Source organism: Pongo pygmaeus, chromosome 1 (genome assembly GCF_028885625.2).
Source record: "Pongo pygmaeus isolate AG05252 chromosome 1, NHGRI_mPonPyg2-v2.0_pri, whole genome shotgun sequence".
In the NCBI taxonomy this organism is placed as follows: Eukaryota; Metazoa; Chordata; class Mammalia; order Primates; family Hominidae; genus Pongo; species Pongo pygmaeus.
Window position 1 is genome coordinate 213376715 of NC_072373.2, and position 18755 is coordinate 213395469.

Below are 18755 nucleotides of genomic sequence, written 5' to 3' on the forward strand. Positions count from 1 at the left end.
GCCAGGATGGTCTCCATCTCCTGACCTCGTGATCCACCCGCCTCAGCCTCCCAAAGTGCTGGGATTACAGGTGTGAGCCACCGCGCCCGGCCTTCTTTCTTTCTTTTTTTTTTTTTTTTTTTGAGAAGGAGTCTCACTCTGTCACCTAGGCTGGAGTGCAGTGGCACGATCTCGGCTCACTGCAATCTCTGCCTCCAGGGTTCAAGCGATTCTCCTGCCTCAGCTTCCTGAGTAGCTGGGATTATAAGCGCCTGCCACCACGCCCAGCTAATTTTTGTATTTTTAGTAGAGAGGGGATTTCACCATGTTGACCAGGCTGGTCTGGAACTCCCGACCTCAGGCGATCTGGCGTGAGCCACCGCGCCCCGCCCAGAAATGGTTTTTAACACACACATGAAATGGTTTGGAAAGGAACCTTTCTCTAATGCAAGGTGTGGCAAGGATTCATGGCCAGGTTGAATGAGGTCTGTATTTCAGGTTGAAGTTTCTGCTTTGAGGCACTCCCGAGGACTTGAAGGTTTTTCTTTTTTCTCTGAGCAGAGTTGCTTGGCTGAAGAGCTCCAATGTCCCCTCCCCAGGGTGCATGCCTGTCACGTGCCACCCTGGAGGAGCCCTGGGAAGCCAGCAATCTTGCATGTGGGGATTTTGCTTGAAGCATCCTCCTTGGCCCCTGGCATGGCCAGGCTGGCATCTGGAGAGTCCGGGCTGCCTAGCTGAGGGTCATGCCAGGCAAAGCAGATTTGAACTTGGTGGATGATCAGAGGCTCCTCCTCCCACTCACTATCACGCCACTGCCTGCACATCCTTCAGATGCCAGGCGCCGGAGCACCCTGCACTGAGCTGGGCAGGAGGAAGGCGGTGGCTCTGAGGAATCCAAATGGGATGCAGAGAAGGAGGCAACTCCAGAACCCACCCTCTGGATGGCGGAGGACTCCAGGGAGTGAATCACACCCAGAGAACTTGGGTTTCACTGGCTCCTTAGAGGAAGATGTGACACAGCGAAGGGAAGGGCATAAGCTCTGGGATTCCACAAGCCTGGGTTGAATCCAGCTCTGCCGCTTTCCCATGTGTGACTTCTGGGAACTTAGGTCATCTCTCTGAGCACCTATAAAATAGCAATGGTAAAAACAGGCCGGGCAAGGTGGCTCATGCCTATAAGCCCAGCACTTTGGGAGGCTGAGGCGGGTGGATCACCTGAGGTCAGGAGTTCAAGACCAGCCTGGTCAACATGGTGAAACCCCATCTCTACTAAAAATACAAAAAGTAGCTGGGCGTGGTGGCGCACACCTGTGGTCCCAGATACTGGGGAGGCTGAGGCAGGAGAATCTCTTGAACCTGGGAGGTGGAGGTTGCAGTGAGCTGAGATTGCACCATTGCACTCCAGCCTGGGCAACAGAGCGAGACTCTGTCTCAGAAAAAAAATAAATAAATAAAATTAGCCAGGCATGGTGACCCACGCCTGTAATCCCAGCAACTTGGGAGGCTGAGGCAGGAGGATAGTGTGAACCCGGGAGGCAGAGGTTGCTGTGAGCCAAGATCATGCCATTGCACTCCAGCCTGGGAGACAAGAGCGAAACTCCACCTCAAAAAAAAAAAAAAAAAAAAAAAAAGCAATGATAACAATAATACCTGCCCCAAGGTATTATAACCATTACCCAGACTCGGCTGTTATGGAGATTTCATGACATTGTAATTTACGAAGCACCTGATAGGGACTCAAAACTTTTTTTTTCTTTCTGAGATGGAGTCTTGCTCAGTTGCCCAGGCTAGAGTGCAGCGGCGTGATCTCAGCTCACTGCAATCTCTTCCTCCCAGATTTAAGTGATTCTCCTACCTCAGCCTCCTGAATAGCTGGGATTACAGGTGCAAGCCACCACTCCAGGCTAACTGTTGTATTTTTAGCAGGGATCGTGTTTCACCACGTTGTCCAGGCTGCTTTCTAACTCCTGACCTCAGTTGACCTGCCAGCCCCAGTCTCCCAAAGGGCTGGGATTACAGACATGAGCCACTGTGCCCGGCCAGATTCAAAACTTGGAATACAGATGTGTGAAAATATTCCTCTGTTATGGAAGCAGTAGTGTGTGTGGCTGAGATCGTTGACTCTGATAACAGGAGGACCTGCATTCAAACCCTACATTACCTCTGTTCTAAAAAAAAAAAAAAAAAAAAAAAAAGTTATTCAACCTTGGACTAGATACTTTACCTCTCTGGGCCTCAGTTTTCTATTCTGTGAACTGAGGTTTGTAACAATAATCCATGTTCTATATCATCATTCCTATCCTCATTACTGGTAAATCAGGGAAGGCTTCTGGGAAGCCTTGGAAAGGGCTTTGAAGGGTGAATAGGAGTCTGACAGATGGTGAGCATAGGTTCTAGACACCAAGCCTTGCCATGGGATGGCATTCTTTCTGGGGTGTATGTTTGGTTGGTGTGGGGAAAGCTAACATTCAGGAGTGCCTGGATCCTAAGGTGGATGTCTGGGTGGTAGGAACATGGTGAAGGGTCTTGTGGAGGTTCGTCTGAAGGTAATAGATGCTGCCCATTGGCATGGAAGCCCCTCAAGGGCAGAGGGCAGACTCTTTTTCTTTTTTTAAAACGAAGACTCGCTCTTGTCCCCCAGGCTGGAGTGCAATGGCACAATCTCAGCTCACCGCAACCTCCACCTCCCGGGTTCAAGCGATTCTCCTGCCTCAGCCTCCCGAGTAGCTGGGATTACAGGCACCTGCCACCATGCCCGGCTAATTTTTGTATTTTTAGTAGAGACGGGGTTTCACCATGTTGGCCAGGCTGGTCTCGAACTCCTGACCTCAGGTGATCCGCCTGCCTCAGCCTCCCAAAGTGCTGGGATTACAGGCATGAGCCACCGCGCCTGGCCGGCAGAGGGCAGATTCTTTTTTTTTTTTTAACGTAGTTTCGCTCTTGTTGCCCAGGCTGGAGTGCCATGGCACGATCTCGGCTCACAGCAACCTCCGCCTCCTGGGTTCAAGCGATTCTCCTGCCTCAGCTTCCCGAGTAGCTGAGATTACAGGCATGCGCCACCACGCCCGGCTAATTTTGTATTTTTAGTAGAGATGGGGTTTCTCCATGTTGGTCAGGCTGGTCTCAAACTCCCGATCTCAGATGATCTGCCTGCCTCAGCCTCCCAAAGTGCTGGGATTACAGGCATGAGCCACCGTGCCCAGCCCTTTTTTTTTTTTTTTTTTTTTTTTTTTGAGACATAGTCTCACTCTGTCGCCCAGCCTGGAGTGTAGCGGTGTGATCTCGGCTCATTTCAACCTCCTTCTCCTGGGTTCAAGGGATTCTCCAACCTCAGCCTCCTGAGTAGCTGGGATTACAGGCATGCACCACCATGCCTGGCTAATTTTTGTATTTTTAGTAGAGATGGGGTTTTGCCATGTTGCCGAGGCTGGTCTCGAACTCTTCGCCTCAAACAATCCACCCACCTAAGCCTCCCAAAGTGCTGGGATTACAGGCGCACACCACTGCACCTGGCCTGTGTTAAACTTTTCACTGAGGTATAATATATGGATGGATGGATAGATAGGTAGGTAGGTAGGTAGATAGATAGAAAGGGCTGCATATCATATGTGTACAGCAGAATAAATTTTCACAAACTTAATACCCCATGTAACCAGCACCCAGATCAAGAAACAAAACACAGACTGGGCAATATAGTGAGATCCTGTCTCTACAAAAAAATTTAAAAATTAGCTGGGTAGCCAGGCTCAGTGGCTCATGCCTGTAATCCCAGCACTTTGGGAGGCTGAAGCGGACAGATCACTTGAGGTCAGGAGTTTGAGACCAGTCTGGCCAACATGCAAAACCCTGTCTCTACTAAAAATACAAAAATTAGCTGGGCATGGTGGCACGTGTCTGTAATCCCAGCTACTCCTGAGGCAGGAGAATCCCTTGAACCTGGGAGGCAGAGCTTGCAGTGAGCTGAGATTGCTGCACTGCACTCTAGCCTGGGCGATAGAGTGAGACTCCATCTCTTAAATAAATAAATAAAAATTTGCTGGGCATGGTGGTGCATGCCTGTGGTCTCAGCTACCCAGGAGGCTGTGGCACGAGGATCTCTTGAGCACAGGATTTCAAGACTGCCGTGAGCCCTGATCACGCCACCGCACTATAGGCTGGGTGACAGAGTGAGACCGTACCTAAAAAAAAAAAATTAAAAAAAAAAAAAAAAAAGAGTGGCTTGGCAGGCTTTTTCTGTAAAGGCCTAGAAAGGAAATATTTTAGCCTTTGTGAGCCAAGAGTCAAGCCCAAGGACATGGCTATATGTGGGTACTCATATAATGAGAGAAAACAAATTTTTCACAAATGCTTTATTGTTTTTTGCTTTTCCTAATTTTTTCTTTTTTTCTGAGATGGAGTCTCACTCAGTTGCCCAGGCTGGAGTGCAGTGGTGCGGTCTCGGCTCACTGCAACCTCCACCTCCCGGGTTCACGCCATTCTCCTGCCTCAGCCTCCCGAGTAGCTGGGACTACAGGCGCCCGCCACCACACTTGGCTAATTTTTTTGTATTTTTAGTAGAGACAGGGTTTCACCATGTTAGCCAGGATGGTCTTGATCTCCTGACCTCGTGATCCGCCCGTCTCGGCCTCCAAAGTGCTGGGATTACAGGCGTGTTCCACCACGCCTGGCTTTTTTTTCGTATTTTTTTAGAGATGGGGTTTTGCCATGCTGCCCAGGCTGGAGTGCAGTGGTGCAATCTCAGCTCATTGGAACCTCCGCTTCTTGGGTTCAAGTGTGATCTTCCCACCTTAGCCTCCCAAGTAGCTGGGACTACAAGTGCGCACCACCACCTGGCCAATTTTTGTATTTCTAGTAAGACAGGGTTTCACCATGTTGGCCAGGCTGGTCTTGAACTCCTGGGCTCAAGTGATCCACCCTCCTCGGCCTCCCAAAGTGCTGGGGTTATAAGCATGAGCCACCACACCTGGCACAAATGCTTTATTGTTTTATAACGAATTCTAAAATAATAGTAGTAGTTGAGTAGAATTTTTGTATCATCTGTCCACTGATGAGCAGAATGAAATTTGAATGGTGGGGAGATAACATTTTGCTTAACTGAGGTTCAAATGTAAAAACCATTCTTAACTCGAAGGTTGAATTTGGACTCTCCATTTCCTGAAGGTCTCAGAGCATTTATCACAATTTCCCTCCTATCATTTGTTGGTATTTGGTAGATATTGTTCCAAGAAAAGAAGTGCCAGGGATGTTCACCCAAACTCTGCTACAGGTTAGTTTTATCATCTTTGGGATCACCGTAGCCATAACAGGTCCTTCGTCCAGTGCGTGGCAAGTTAAACCCTGAGACACCAGGTTGCAGCAGACAAAGAGGTTCAATCATAGGGCTGCTGAAGGAGGAGACGGGAGGAAACCTCAAATCCATCTCCTTGAGGAGTTTGGAGCTAGGGTTTTTTTTGTTGTTGTTGAGACAGAGTCTCGCTCTGTTGCCCAGGCTGGAGTGCAGGGCCTGATCTTGGCTCACTGCAACCTCCGCCTTCCGGGTTCAAGCGATTCTCCTGCCTCAGCCTCCCGAGTAGCTGGGATTACAGGCAACCGCCACCTTGCCTGGCTAATTTTTGTATTTTTAGGAGAGATGGGGTTTCACCATTTGGCCAGGCTGGTCTCGAGCTCCTGACCTTGTGATCCACCTGCCTCAGTCTCCCAAAGTGCTGGGATTACAGGTGTGAGCCACCTCGCCTGACCTTTTTTTTTTGAGATGGAGTTTCGATCTTGTTGCCCAGGCTGGAGTGCAATGGTGCAATCTCGGCTCACCCCGTTCTCGATTCACCGCGTTCTCGGCTCATCGCAGCCTCTGCCTCCCAGGTTTAAGCAATTCTCCTGCCTCAGCCTCCCGAGTAGCTGGGATTACAGGAATGCACCACCACGCCAGGGTAATTTTGTATTTTTAGTAGAGACGCGGTTTCTCCATGTTGGTCAGGCTGGTCGCTCACTCCCGACCTCAGGTGATCCATCTGCCTCGGCCTCCCAAAATGCTGGCGAGCCACTGCGCCCAGCCTGTTTATTTTTGAGACGAAGTCTTCTGTCACCCAGGCTGGAGTGCAGTGGTGCGATGTCGGCTCACTGAAACCCCCGCCTCCCGGGTTCAAGCAATTCTCCTGCCTCAGCCTCCCAAGTAGCTGGGACTACAGGCACCCGCCACCACGCCCGGCTAATTTTTTTTTTGAGAGCGAGTGTTGCTCTGTTGCCCAGGCTGGAGTGCAGTGCAGTGGTAAAATCTCTGCTCACTGCAACTTCTGCTTCCTGGATTCAAGCGATTTTCCTGCCTCTGCCTCCCGAGTAGCTGGGACTGTAGGCGCCTGCCACCACGCCCGGCTACTTTGTTGTATTTTTAGTAGAGACAGGGTTTCACTGTGTTAGCCAGGATAGTCTCGATCTCCTGACCTCGTGATCCACCCGCCTCGCCCCCCTAAAGTGCTGGGATTACAGGCATGAGCCACCGAGCCCAGCCTTTTCTTTTTTTTTTTTTTTTTGAGACAGAGTCTTTCTTGCTCTGTCGTCCAGGCTGGAGTGCAGTGGCACTATCTTGGCTCACTGCAACCTCCGTCTCCCGGGGTCAAGCAATTCTCTTGTCTCAGCCTCCTGCGTAGCTGGAATTACAGGTGCCCACCACCACCCCCGGCTAATTATTGTATTTTTAGTAGAGACAGGGATTCACCATGTTGGTCAGTCTGGTCTCGAACTCCTGACCTTGTGATCCGCCCACCTTGGCCTCCCAAAGTGCTGGGATTACAGGCATGAGCCACAGCGCCTGGCCTATTTATTTATTTATTTAGAGACAAAGTCTCTGTCGCCCAGGCTGGAGTGCAGTGGCGTGATCTCGGCTCACTGCAAGCTCTGCCTCCCAGGTTCATGCCATTCTCCTGCCTCAGCCTCCTGAGTAGCTGGGACTACAGGCACCCACCACCGTGCCTGGCTAATTTTTTTTTTCGAGAGTGAGTCTTGCTCTGTTACCCAGGCTGGAGTGCAGTGCAGTGGCACAATCTCCGCTCACTGCAACTTCTGCCTCCTGGATTCAAGCGATTTTCCTGCTTCTGCTTCCTGAGTAGCTGGGACTGTAGGCGCCTGCCACCCACCTTGGTCTCCCAAGATGCTGGGATTACAGGCATGCGCCACAGCGCCCGGCCTATTTATTTATTTAGAGACGAAGTCTCTGTCGCCCAGGCTGGAGTGCAGTGGCGCGACCTTGGCTCACTGCAAGCTCCACCTCCCAGGTTGACGCCATTCTCCTGCCTCAGCCTCCCAAGTAGCTGGGACTACAGGCACCCGCCACCACGCCTGGCTAATTTTTTTTTGTATTTTTAGTAGAGACGGGGTTTCACCGTGTTAGCCAGGATGGTCTCGATCTCCTGACCTTCGTGATCCGCCTGCCTCGGCCTCCCAAAGTGCTGGGATTACAGGTGTGACCCACCGCGCCTGGCCTCATTTTGCATTTTTAAATTTTGTGTACAGACAGGGTCTCGCTATGTTGCCCAGGGTGGTCTCAAACTCCTGTTTTCAAGAGATGCTCCTGCCTTGGCCTTCCCAGGTTTTGGGATTACAAGAATGACCCACTGTGTCCCCTTGGCTGTAAACAATATTTAAACAAAATCCTTATGATTCTAATGTCAGAAATCCTATCTATAGAGGTCAGGTGTGGTGGCTCATGCCTCTAATCCCAGCACTTTGGGATGCCGAGGTGGGAGGATCACCTGAGGTCAGAAGTTCGACACCAGCCTGAGCAACATGGCAAAACCCCCATCTCTACTAAAAATACAAAAATTAGCCAGGTGTGGTGGCATGTGCGTATAATCCCAACTACTCAGGAGGCTGAGGCACGAGGGTTGCTTGAACCCGGAAGGCAGAGGTTGCAGTGAGCTGAGATCATGCCACTGTACTCCAGCCTAGGCAACAGAGACTCCATCCAAAAAAAAAAAAAAATTCCTATCTATAGGAATAATGGGGATACAAATAGTCAATATCTAAAGCTAGGTGACTTTTGGTTATAAGGAAGTGGGTCAAAGTGAAGCCTGATTAATGCTTAATTATAACATTCTTTCTGCCATGATTGCTTGTTAACTTGTGAGGACAGCTTCATTACTACACTCATCTGCAGAATATTTGCTGAACAAATAGTAAGTTCTGGAAGCTGTGCTTCAGCCTGTGGACACAGCAGGAAACAAGGTAAGTCTGAGCCCTCCCTCTCGAAGCTTCAAGTCTAATAAAGAGAGACAGAAAAGTTAAAAGGTAAGCCCCTTGACCTTTCTGAGTCTCAGTTTCCCATACTATAAAATGGGCATAATAATCTGTGACCCATGTCCTCACCAACTGGTCGTGAGGCCCAAGAGGGAAGATGAATGTGCTTTGTAAACTTGAAAGCATCTTACTGATGTGAGCCGGGACCTTCCTCACGTATTATTTTTAGCTGTTTTTTCTGGTCTAAAACAAGACTTTTTTTTTTTTTTTTGAGACGGAGTCTCGCTCTGTCGCCCAGGCTTTAGTGCAGTGGTGCGATCTTGGTTCACTGCAACCTCCGCCTCCTGGGTTCAAGCAATTCTCTGCCTCAGCCTCTGGAGTAGCTGGGATTACAGGCATCCACAACCACGCCCAGTTAATTTTTGTATTTTTAGTAGAGACGGGGTTTCATCATCTTGGCCAAGGTGGTCTTGAACTCCTGACCTCGTGATCCACCCACCTCAGCTTCCCAAAGTGCTTGATTACAGCGTGAGCCACCGCGCCTGGCCGATTTTTTTTTTTTTTTTTTTTTTGAGACAGTCTCACTCTGTCGCCCAGGCTGGGGTGCAATGGCGCCATCTCAGCTCACTGCAGTCTCTGCCTCCCGGGTTGAAGCGAATTTCCAGCCTCAGCCTCCTGAGTAGCTGGGACTACAGGCACAGGCCACCATGCCCAGCTAGTTTTGGTATTTTTTAGTAGAGACAGGGTTTCACCATGTTGACCAGGATGGTCTCAAATTCCTGACCTGAAGTGATTGTCCTGCTTCGGCTTCCCAAAGTGCTGGGATTACAGGCATGAGCCACCACAACCAGCTAGAGCTGGGATTTGAATCCACACAGTTCCAGAGCTATCTCTTGCTCTAGTCCACCCTTTACAGCTGCCCCAGAAGGGCCCTGCTTGAGACTGTGGGGTCACCTGTGCCCATCCCTGCTCTGTGAGTCATCTCAAAACCCCCTCTGTATCAGACAGGTTGCCCAGACATCCAGAACACCCTGTTTTGGACAGACAGCATCAGGTGGTGATGGTATGGGAGGAAAATGCTTCTGTGTCAGCCAAATTCCCTCCTTCCCTCTGAAGCAAGGAAGGGGAACGAGCTCAAGTCTCGAGAAATTTAATGAGGTTTGGTAAGGAATGCACTCTTTTGAAAAATGCGTGCATAATAACAGTGATTTAAACCGCCGAGAAGATGAAAAATAATGAGTGGTTTCGTTGTCAGAGCGGCAGGGACTGAGCCACAGCCTCGAGGGCGTGGACACATGGTCCCCCTCCATTCGATTCAGACTTGGAGACAGCTCAGCTTCTCTGGGTCTTAGTTTTCTCATTCCTCAAAGGAAGGATTGGATTCCAGCTAAAAAATGATACTTTGCAGGGCAACTAGTGGACACAGAAATGACTGTCTTGGCCCCGTGCAGTGGCTCACACCTGTAATCCCAGCACTTTGGGAGGCCGAGGCCGGTGGATCATGAGGTCAGGAGTTCAAGACCAGCCTGGCCAAGATATTGAAACCCCGTCTCTACAAAAAACACAAAAATTAGCCGGGTGTGGTGGTGGGCACCTGTAATCCCACCTACTCGGGAGGCTGAGACAAAGAACTGCTTGAATCTGGAAGTTGGAGGTTGCAGTGAGCTGAGATCGCGCTACTGCACTCCAGCTTGGGCGACAGAGCGAGACTCCATTAAAAAAAAAAAAAAAAGACTATCTTTCCTACATACAGGCCAAGATCAGGCTCCCACCAGCGAGGTGCATCCTCCTTTGGTGCCCACTTCCTGCTTCCTGAGCCCTATAATCCTGCCACTGTCTGATGACGAGGTCGCACACTTGGCAACACTTTTTCTATTTTTTTTAAATTTTTTGAGACAGGGTCTCATTCTGTCACTCAGGCTGGAGTGCAGTGGTGCAAGCATAACTCATTCCACCTTCTGGGCTCCAGCGAGCCCCCTGCCTCAATCTCTTTAGTTGCTGGGGCTGCAGATGCACACCATTATGCCCAGCTAATTTTTTTTTTTTTTTTTTTGAGACTGAGTCTTGCTCTGTAGCCCAGGCTGGAGTGCAATGGCACCATCTCGGCTCACTGCAACCTCCGCCTCCCAGGTTCAAGCAATCCTCCTGCCTCAGCCTCCTGAGTAGCTGGGATTACAGGCACCCACCACCACGCCCGGCTAATTTTTGTATTTTTAGTAGAGACAGGGTTTCACCATGTTGGCCAGGCTGGTCTCAAACTCCTGACCTCAGGTGATCTGCCCACCTCAGCCTCCCAAAGTGCTGGGATTACAGGCATGAGCCACCGCGCCCAGCCTGCCCAGCTAATTTTTAAATTTTATGTAGAGACAGGATCTCCCTATGCTGCCCAGGCTGGTCTCAAACTCCCAGACTCAAGCAATCCTCCCACCTTGGTCTCCCAAAGTGTTGGGATTACAGGCGTGAGTCCTGGTGCTCCACCTGGTAACACTTTCAAAGGCAAAAGGCTTTCTATGGATTAGGACCCAACCTGTGTAATTCAATGCATGCATTTAAGCAGGCTTGCTTTCTTGTACACTACCCAACTTTCCTTCACCATGGATTTTTCTAGACAGTCAGACGCCATGGTCCATCGTAGACTGGAGAATATCAGAGTTGGGAGGCGCCAGAAGCATCAAATCCTATTCCTCAAGCAAAGGTGGTTTGTGAACCATCTTCCTCATTTTTGCTAGAGCTATACAACACCTGATTAAATGTCTTTCTTTAAATAAAAACATTTTCTTTTGTTTTGTTGTTGGGACAGAGTCTCACTCTGTCATCCAGGCTGGAGTGCAGTGGTGACAACTCAGCTCACTGCAACCTCCACCTCCTGGATTCAAGCGATTCTCCTGCCTCAGCCTCCCGAGTAGCTGGGATTACAGGCATGCACCACCATGCCCAGCTAATTTTTGTTTATTTAGTAGAGATGGAGTTTCATCATGTTGGCCAGGCTGGTCTCAAACTCCTGACCTTAAGTGATCCACCCGCATTGGCCTCCCAAAGTGCTGGGATTACAGGTGTGAGCCACTGTGCCTGGCCCTCTTTTATTTTTTTCTAAGTTCACATCAAATGGGTAATGTGCTGATGGCCTAACAAGGTTTGAAGGAGGCACATTCAACACATGAACATGAAAACTCAATCACTTGTATTAACCACCTAAGTGTTCATGATCCAAACACTTATTTTATTTATTTATTTATTATTATTTTTGAGATGGAGTCTCGCTCTGTCACCCAGGCTGGAGTGCAGTGGTACGATCTCTGCTCACTGCAACCTCCACCTCCTGGGTTCAAGCCACTCTCCTGCCTCAGCCTCCCTAGTAACTGAGATTACAGGCATGCACCACCACACCCAGCTGATCTTTGTATTTTTAGTAGAGACGGGGTTTCACCATGTTGGCCAGGCTGGTCTCGAATTCCTGACCTAAGGTTATCCACCCACCTCGGCCTCCCAAAGTGCTGGGATTACAGGCGTGAGCCACCTCACCCGGCCGAGATTGTCTTTTAAGATGATGCCTCTGCATGAGACTCAAAGCCCACAGAACCACGTGTTATTCACTCCAGAGGCCCTTCTGTTTCCAGCCTCAGAACCAAGACTTCTGTAGAGATAGCAAGATAAGGAGCAAGTAGGAGTCCTAACAGGAGGGGGTATTTAAGGAGAGGCCAGTGGGGACAGTGGAATAAGTGTAGTAATGGCTTGGGTGGAACCCTGAAGTTAGCAACAATAAATCTTAGCCTCTGAAAACAGACGAGGTGGGCCAGGCGTGGTGGCTCACGCCTGTAATCCAAGCACTTTGGGAGGCCGAGGCGGGCGGATCACCTGAGGCTGGGAGTTCAAGACCAGCCTGACCAACATGGAGAGACCCCATCTCTACTAAAAATACAAAATTAGCCTGGCGTGGTGGTGCATGCCTGTGGTCCCCGCTGCTCGGGAGGCTGAGGCAGGAGAATCACTTGAACCCGGGAGGCAGAGGTTGCGGTGAGCTGAGATCGCGCCATTGCACTCCAGCCTGGGTGACAGTAAAACTCCATCTCAAAAAAAAAAAAAAAAAATTAACAACCACCACAAAAAGAAAATAGACAAGGTGGCTCACGCCTGTAATTCCAGTACTTTGGGAGGCCAAGGTGGGAGGATCATTTGAGTTCAGGAGTTCAAGATCAGCCTGGGCAACATGGCAAGCCCTCATCTCTTACTAAAAATGAAAAAATTAGCTGGGCACAGTAGGACACGCATATAGTCCCAGCTACTCCGGAGGTTGAGGCTGGAGAATTGCTTGAGCCCAGGAGACTGACGCTGCAGTCCAGCCTGAGGGACAGAGCGAGACACCATCTCAAAAAAAAAAAAAAAAAAAGAAAAAGAAAAAGAAAGAATGGGTTCAGATTCTGGCTTCACCACTTCCACCTGTGAGACCGTGAACAAGCTTCTTAACTTCTTTATGTCTTGGCTTCCAGATCTATAAAATGGACTGTTAGGGGATGAATATGTCCCCCCAAGTCCATATGTTGAAGTGCAAACCACCAGTATCTCAGAATGTGGCTGTACTGTATTTGGAAATAGGGTCTCAAAAGAGGTAATAAAGTTAAAAAGAGGTCATTACACTGGCCCTAATGCAATGTGACTGGTATCCTTATAAGAAAAGATGAGGACACAGACACACTCAGAGGGAAGACCACGTGAAGACACAGAGAGAAGGTGGCATCTACAGGCCATGGAGAAAGGCCACAGAAGAAACCAACCCTGCTGACCCCTTGGTCTTAGACTTATAGCCTCCAGAGCTGTGAGAAAATAAGGTTCTGATTTTAAGCCACCCTGTCTGTGGTACTTTGTTATGGCAGCCCTAGCAAACTAATATGGGGACCCACAACAGTATCTGTGTTACATGGATGTTATGAAGATTAAACCAGCTTTTTATGGGGAGTGCTTGGCCCAATGTCTAGCGCAAGGTAAGCGCTCAGTGCACACCAGAGCATCTTGGTTCTATTTAAGAACTCCTCTGCTTCATCTAGCTGACTCAGGCCACTTAGTGAATGTGAAAATCAGACAAGTCCAGATATTTGGCACTGCAGGGACTCCCCACGGGATCGATTTCTTCATTTTTCAAAGGGTTATTATGGTTTTGCATGACATGACGTGGCCTGAAATGCAATGATTCCCAGCCACCAGGGCCACCTGATACATTAAACAGGCGGCACTGCTTCTGGCCTTGCCATTAACCTTCCCGGCAAATGACACAGTTCTGCAGCTGGGCCCAAAGCCTTGGTTTTTCTCGTCCATTCCAATTCTCATGGCTCTTGACCTCACCCAAAAGTCGCCCGCCCGCTGGGCTTCATTTCACAATCGACGCTGGATGAACAGCTGTAGGACCTGCACTTTGTTTGTGCCTTTCTCTTTTTCTTTTTGAGACAGAGTCTCACTCTGTCACCCAGGCTGGAGTGCAGTGGCATGATCTCGGCTCACTGCAACCTCCCCCTCCCGGGTTCAAGTGATACTCCTGCCTCAGCCTCTGGAGTAGCTGGGATTACAGGTGCCTGCCACCACGCCTGGCTAATTTCTATAGTTTTAGTAGAGATGGGGTTTCCCCATGTTGGTCAGGCTGGTCTCTAACTCCTGACCTCAGGTGATCTGCCCGCCTCAGCCTACCAAAGTGCTGGGATTATAGGTGTGAGCCATCGCGCCTGGCCAGCCTCTGTCTCTTTTTCTAGTCTCATGACTATACATCCATATTGCCCACCGGCAGGGGAAGATGGAATCTCTGTAGAAGATAGCTTTTATTTGCAAGCTTAGGTGAGGGATAGTCTTAGAAAATGACTGGAGAGCCTTTATTTATTTTATTTTTTTGAGACTCAGTCTCGCTCTGTCACCCAGGCTGGAGCGCAGTGGCACTCTTGGCTCGCTGCAATGTCTGCCTCCCGAGTTCAAGCAATTCCCCTGCCTCAGCCTCCTGAGTAGCTGGGACTACAGGCGCGCGCCACCACGCCCGGCTAATTTTTCGTATTTTAGTAGAGATGGGGTTTCACCATGTTGGCCAGGATGGTCTCAATCTCCTGACTTCATGATCCACCCATCTTGGCCTCCTGAAGTGCTGGGATTACAGGCGTGAGCCACTGCGCCCGGCTGACTGGAGAGCTATTGATTACAGACCAGCTTTACAAATTGTGGCTCTATCTCAAGCCAGGAACACAACATGAATGCAAACACTCCTGCAGATTGGGAGCACCGGTGGTTACAAACTAACAGGCAGACGTTGACGAAAGTGATTTCGATCCTGTTTTTCCTGGGTCTGAAAAATTAGATTTAACTCCCAAGGTGTGCTCATTTTCATTTCAAATTTCTCCTGTACTAAAGGAGGAAGAGCAGGCCCAGCTGATGGCAAAACTGTGAAGTGGTTGCTTACTCCTTCAGATGCAGGCAACAGGGGCTGCAAAAGCGTGAGCTCCTCCAACCCTCAGGAAGAGAAGTGGGCGCACCACCTGCCAGGCCTGGGGCAGTGGAGAGGGTCAGTAAATATCTGTTGAATTTCCTTAAGTCTTCATTAAGCCAGTGTATTAGTCCGATTTCACACTGCTATAAAAATACTACCCGAGACTGGGTAATTTATAAACAAGGGAGGTTTAATTGACTCACAGTTCAGCATTGCTGGGGAGGCCTCAGGAAACTCACCATCACGGCAGAAGGGCAAGCAGGCGCCTTCTTCAAAAGGCAGCAGGAGGCCGGGCGTGGTGGCTCATTGAGGTCAGGAATTTGAGACCAACCTGGTCAACATGGTGAAACCCCATCTCTACTAAAAACACAAAAATTAGCCAGGTGTGCTGGTGCGTGCCTGTAATCCTAGCTACTCGGGAGGCTGAGACAGGAGAATTGCTTGAACCAGGAGGCAGAGGCTGCAGTGAGCCAAGATCACGCCACTGCACTCCAGCCTGGGTGACACGAGTGAGACTCCATCTCAAAAAAATAAAATAAAATAAAAATAAATAAATAGCCGGGCACGGTGGCTCACGCCTGTAATCCCAGCACTTTGGGAGGCCGAGGTGGGTGGATCACGAGGTCAGGAGATCGAGACCATCCTGGCTAACACGGTGAAACCCCGTCTCTACTAAAAATACAAAAAATCAGCCGGGCGAGGTGGTGGGCGCCTGTAGTCCCAGGTACTCGGGAGGCTGAGGCCGGAGAATGGCGTGAACCCAGGGGATGTAGCCTGCAGTGAGCCGAGATCGCGCCACTGCACTCCAGCCTGGGGGACAGAGCGAGGCTCCGTCTCAAAAAATAAAAATAAATTAAAAAATAAATAAAAACATGAGATTTGGGTGGGGACACAAAGCCTAACCACATCAGCCAGCTTGGTGAGTCTGGGTATTCTGCATCCTGGACCTCCTCACCCTGTACTTTTTTATTTTTTTGAGATGGAGTCTTGCTCTGTCGCCCAGGCTGGAGTGCAGTGGCACGATCTCTGCTCACTGCAAGCTCCGCCTCCCGGGTTCACGCCATTCTCCTGCCTCAGCCTCCTGAGTAGCTGGGACTACAGGCGCCCGCCACCACGCCTGGCTAATTTTTTGTATTTTTAGTAGAGATGGGGTTTCACCGTGTTAGCCAGGATGGTCTCCATCTCCTGACCTTGTGATCCACCCACCTCAGCCTCCCAAAGTGCTGGGATTACAGGCGTGAGCCACCGTGCCTGGCTAGATGCATCTTAAAGTATGAGAAGCCACCTTTTGAATGGCTTCGACAGGGCATGGAAAAGTGGTATGATTTCAGTAGCACTTCTCATACTTTTTTTTTTTTTTTTTTTGAGATGGAGTTTTGCTCTTGCTGCCCAGGCTGGAATGCAATGGCGCAATCTCGGCTCACCAGGCCCGGCTAATTTTTAGTAGAGACGGGGTTTCTCCATGTTGGTCAGGCTGGTCTCGAACTCCTGACCTCAGGTGATCTGCCCGCCTCGGCCTCCCAAAGTGCTGGGATTATAGGTGTGAGCTACCATGCCCGGCTGTACTTCTCATACTTTAAGATGCATAAAAATCACCTGTTAAAAATGCACATTCTGGGCCGGGTGTGATGGCTCACGCCTGTAATCCCAGCACTTTGGGAGGCTGAGGTGGGTGTATCACCTGAGGTCAGGAGTTTGAGACCAGCCTGGCCAACATGGCAAAACCTCGTCTCTACTAAAAATACAAAAAATTAGCTAGGTGTGGTGGCAGGCACCTGTAATCCCAGCTATTTGCGAGGGTGAGGCCGGAGAATCGCTTGAACTGGGAGGTGGAGGTTGCAGTGAGCCCAAATTGCGCTACTGCACTCCAGCCTGGGCAACAAGAGGGAAACTCCAACACACACACACACACACACACAAAAGCACATTCTGATTCAGTAGGTCTGGGGCTGAACCTTGGATTCAGTGTTTCTTTTACTTTTTTTTATTTTTTTGAGACAGGGTCTCACTCTGTCACCTAAGCTGGAGTGCAATGGCACGATCATGGCTCACAGCAGCCTGGATTTCCCAGGCTCTGGCGATTCTCCCACCTCAGCCTCCAAAGTAGCTGGGAGTACAGGTTTGCGTCACCACGCCTGACTAATGTTTTTCTTTTCTTTTCTTTTCTCTTTTGAGAGAAGTCTCGCTCTTATCCCCCAGGTTTGAGTGCAATGGCTCGATCTTGGCTCACTGCCACCTCCGCCTCCGGGTTCAAACGATTCTCCTGCCTCTGCCTCCCAAGTAGCTGGGATTAAGTTGCCTGCCACCACGCCTGGCTAATTTTTGTATATTTTAGCAGAGACGGGGGTTTCACCATGTTGGCCAGGCTGGTTTCGAACTCCTGACCTCAAGTGATCTGCCCACCTCGGCCTCCCAAAGTGCTGGGATTACAGGCGTGAGCCACTGCGCCTGGCCATGCCTGGCTAATTTTTTTCTAATTTTTGTAGAGATGGGGTCTCACCATGTTGTCCAGGCTGGTCTTGAACTCCTGGGCTCAACCAATCGTCCTGCCTCAGCCTCCCAAAGTGCTGGGATTACAGGCGTGTACCACCACACCTGGCCAGATTCTGTGTTTCTGACAATCCTCCTACTGATGCAGATGCCTGTACACTCTCTGGCTCTCCTATCTGCCGGCTGTGTGGCCTCAGGAGGCCTCAGCATCTCCCTGGGCTTCAGTTCTTCCGCTGGATATTATTTAGATGAACAAACATACATTGACAACTTACTACATGCCGGGCTGCTCTGGGTGCTTGCTAGAAAAACAAAGATGAAGAAGCCACAAGCCAAGCCCAGGCGGGCCTCGCAGACAGGGGACTTAAAGGTCCAACTACAATATTTAAAGACTCTGGGTTTGAAAATTTCATGACTCATTGGCAGAAATAGGACGACTGGATCTGCATCTCCCAGAAAACATCTCTCCAAACACTATGACAGGGATTCCCCGCTGACTACTGTCCTCAGAATCAGGGAATATGAAATCCAGAAGTAACCTCAAGAGAAATTTAGCCCAAACTCTATCTTGCCATTTTACAGAGAGGAGACACTAGAGAACAGATGCAGAAAGAGTGGGGTCCGGAGGAAATTACTGGTTTTCCAGCTATGCTTTCGAAGGCAGTGATGTCCAATAGGAATAACATATGAGCCACAAAAAACTTAATATGTAATATTAAATTTTGTGGTAGTTATGTTGAAAAGAGTAAAAAGAAGCCAGGCACAGTGACACATGCCTATAATCCTAGCACTTTGGGAGGCCAAAGCAAAAGGATTGCTTGAGGTCAGGAGTTTGAGACCAGCTTGGGGAACATAGTGAGACCTTGTCTCTACAAAAAAATTTAAAAAATTAGCTGGGCGTGGTGGTGCACGTTTGCAGTCTCAGCTACTAGGGTGGCTGAGGCAGGAGAACTGTTTGACCTCAGGAGGTCGAGGCTGTAGTGAGCCAAGATGTCGCCACTACAGTCCAGCCTAGGTGACAGAGTGAGACCCAGTTTCAAAAAAAAAAAAAAAAAGAGAAAGAATCGTTTCCATTGGTTAGCGCATCACTCCCAGGATCACTGGTTTCATTTTTATAGACACTGGGTCAGAAAATTAATCTTTCAAGTACAGGTGTAGCTTTCTGTAGCCAAGTTGAATAGAATTACACTTCTGAGGCTGGGCGCAGTGGCTCACACCTGTAATCCTAGCACTTTGGGAGGCCAAGGCGGGCGAATCATGAGGTCAGAAGTTCAAGACCAGCCTGGCCAACATGGTGAAACCCCATCTTTACTAAAAATACAAAATTAGCTGGGCGTGGTGGCATGCGCCTGTAATCCTAGCTACTTGGGAGGCTGAGACAGGAGATCGCTTGAACCTGGGAGGTGGAGGTTGCCACCAATGCACTCCAGCCCGGGTGACAGTGCGAGACCCCGCCTCAAAAAAAAAAAAAAAAGAATTATACTTCTGAGGCTGTGCACAGTGGCTCACCCCTATAATCCCGCAACTTTGGGAGGCTGAGGTGGGAGGACCACTCGAGACCAGCCTGGGCAACAGAGAGAGACCTTGTCTCTACAAAACA

At 49.6% G+C, this 18755-nt stretch overlaps 1 non-coding gene across 1 annotated transcript; it reads right to left on the reverse strand.

The window, feature by feature from the left end:
* Positions 1–11307: 11307 nt before the first annotated feature.
* LOC129024242 (small nucleolar RNA U13) lies at positions 11308–11408 on the reverse strand. Its single transcript, XR_008497046.1, has one exon. It is a non-coding gene; the product is annotated as a small nucleolar RNA U13 (small nucleolar RNA).
* Positions 11409–18755: the final 7347 nt, after the last annotated feature.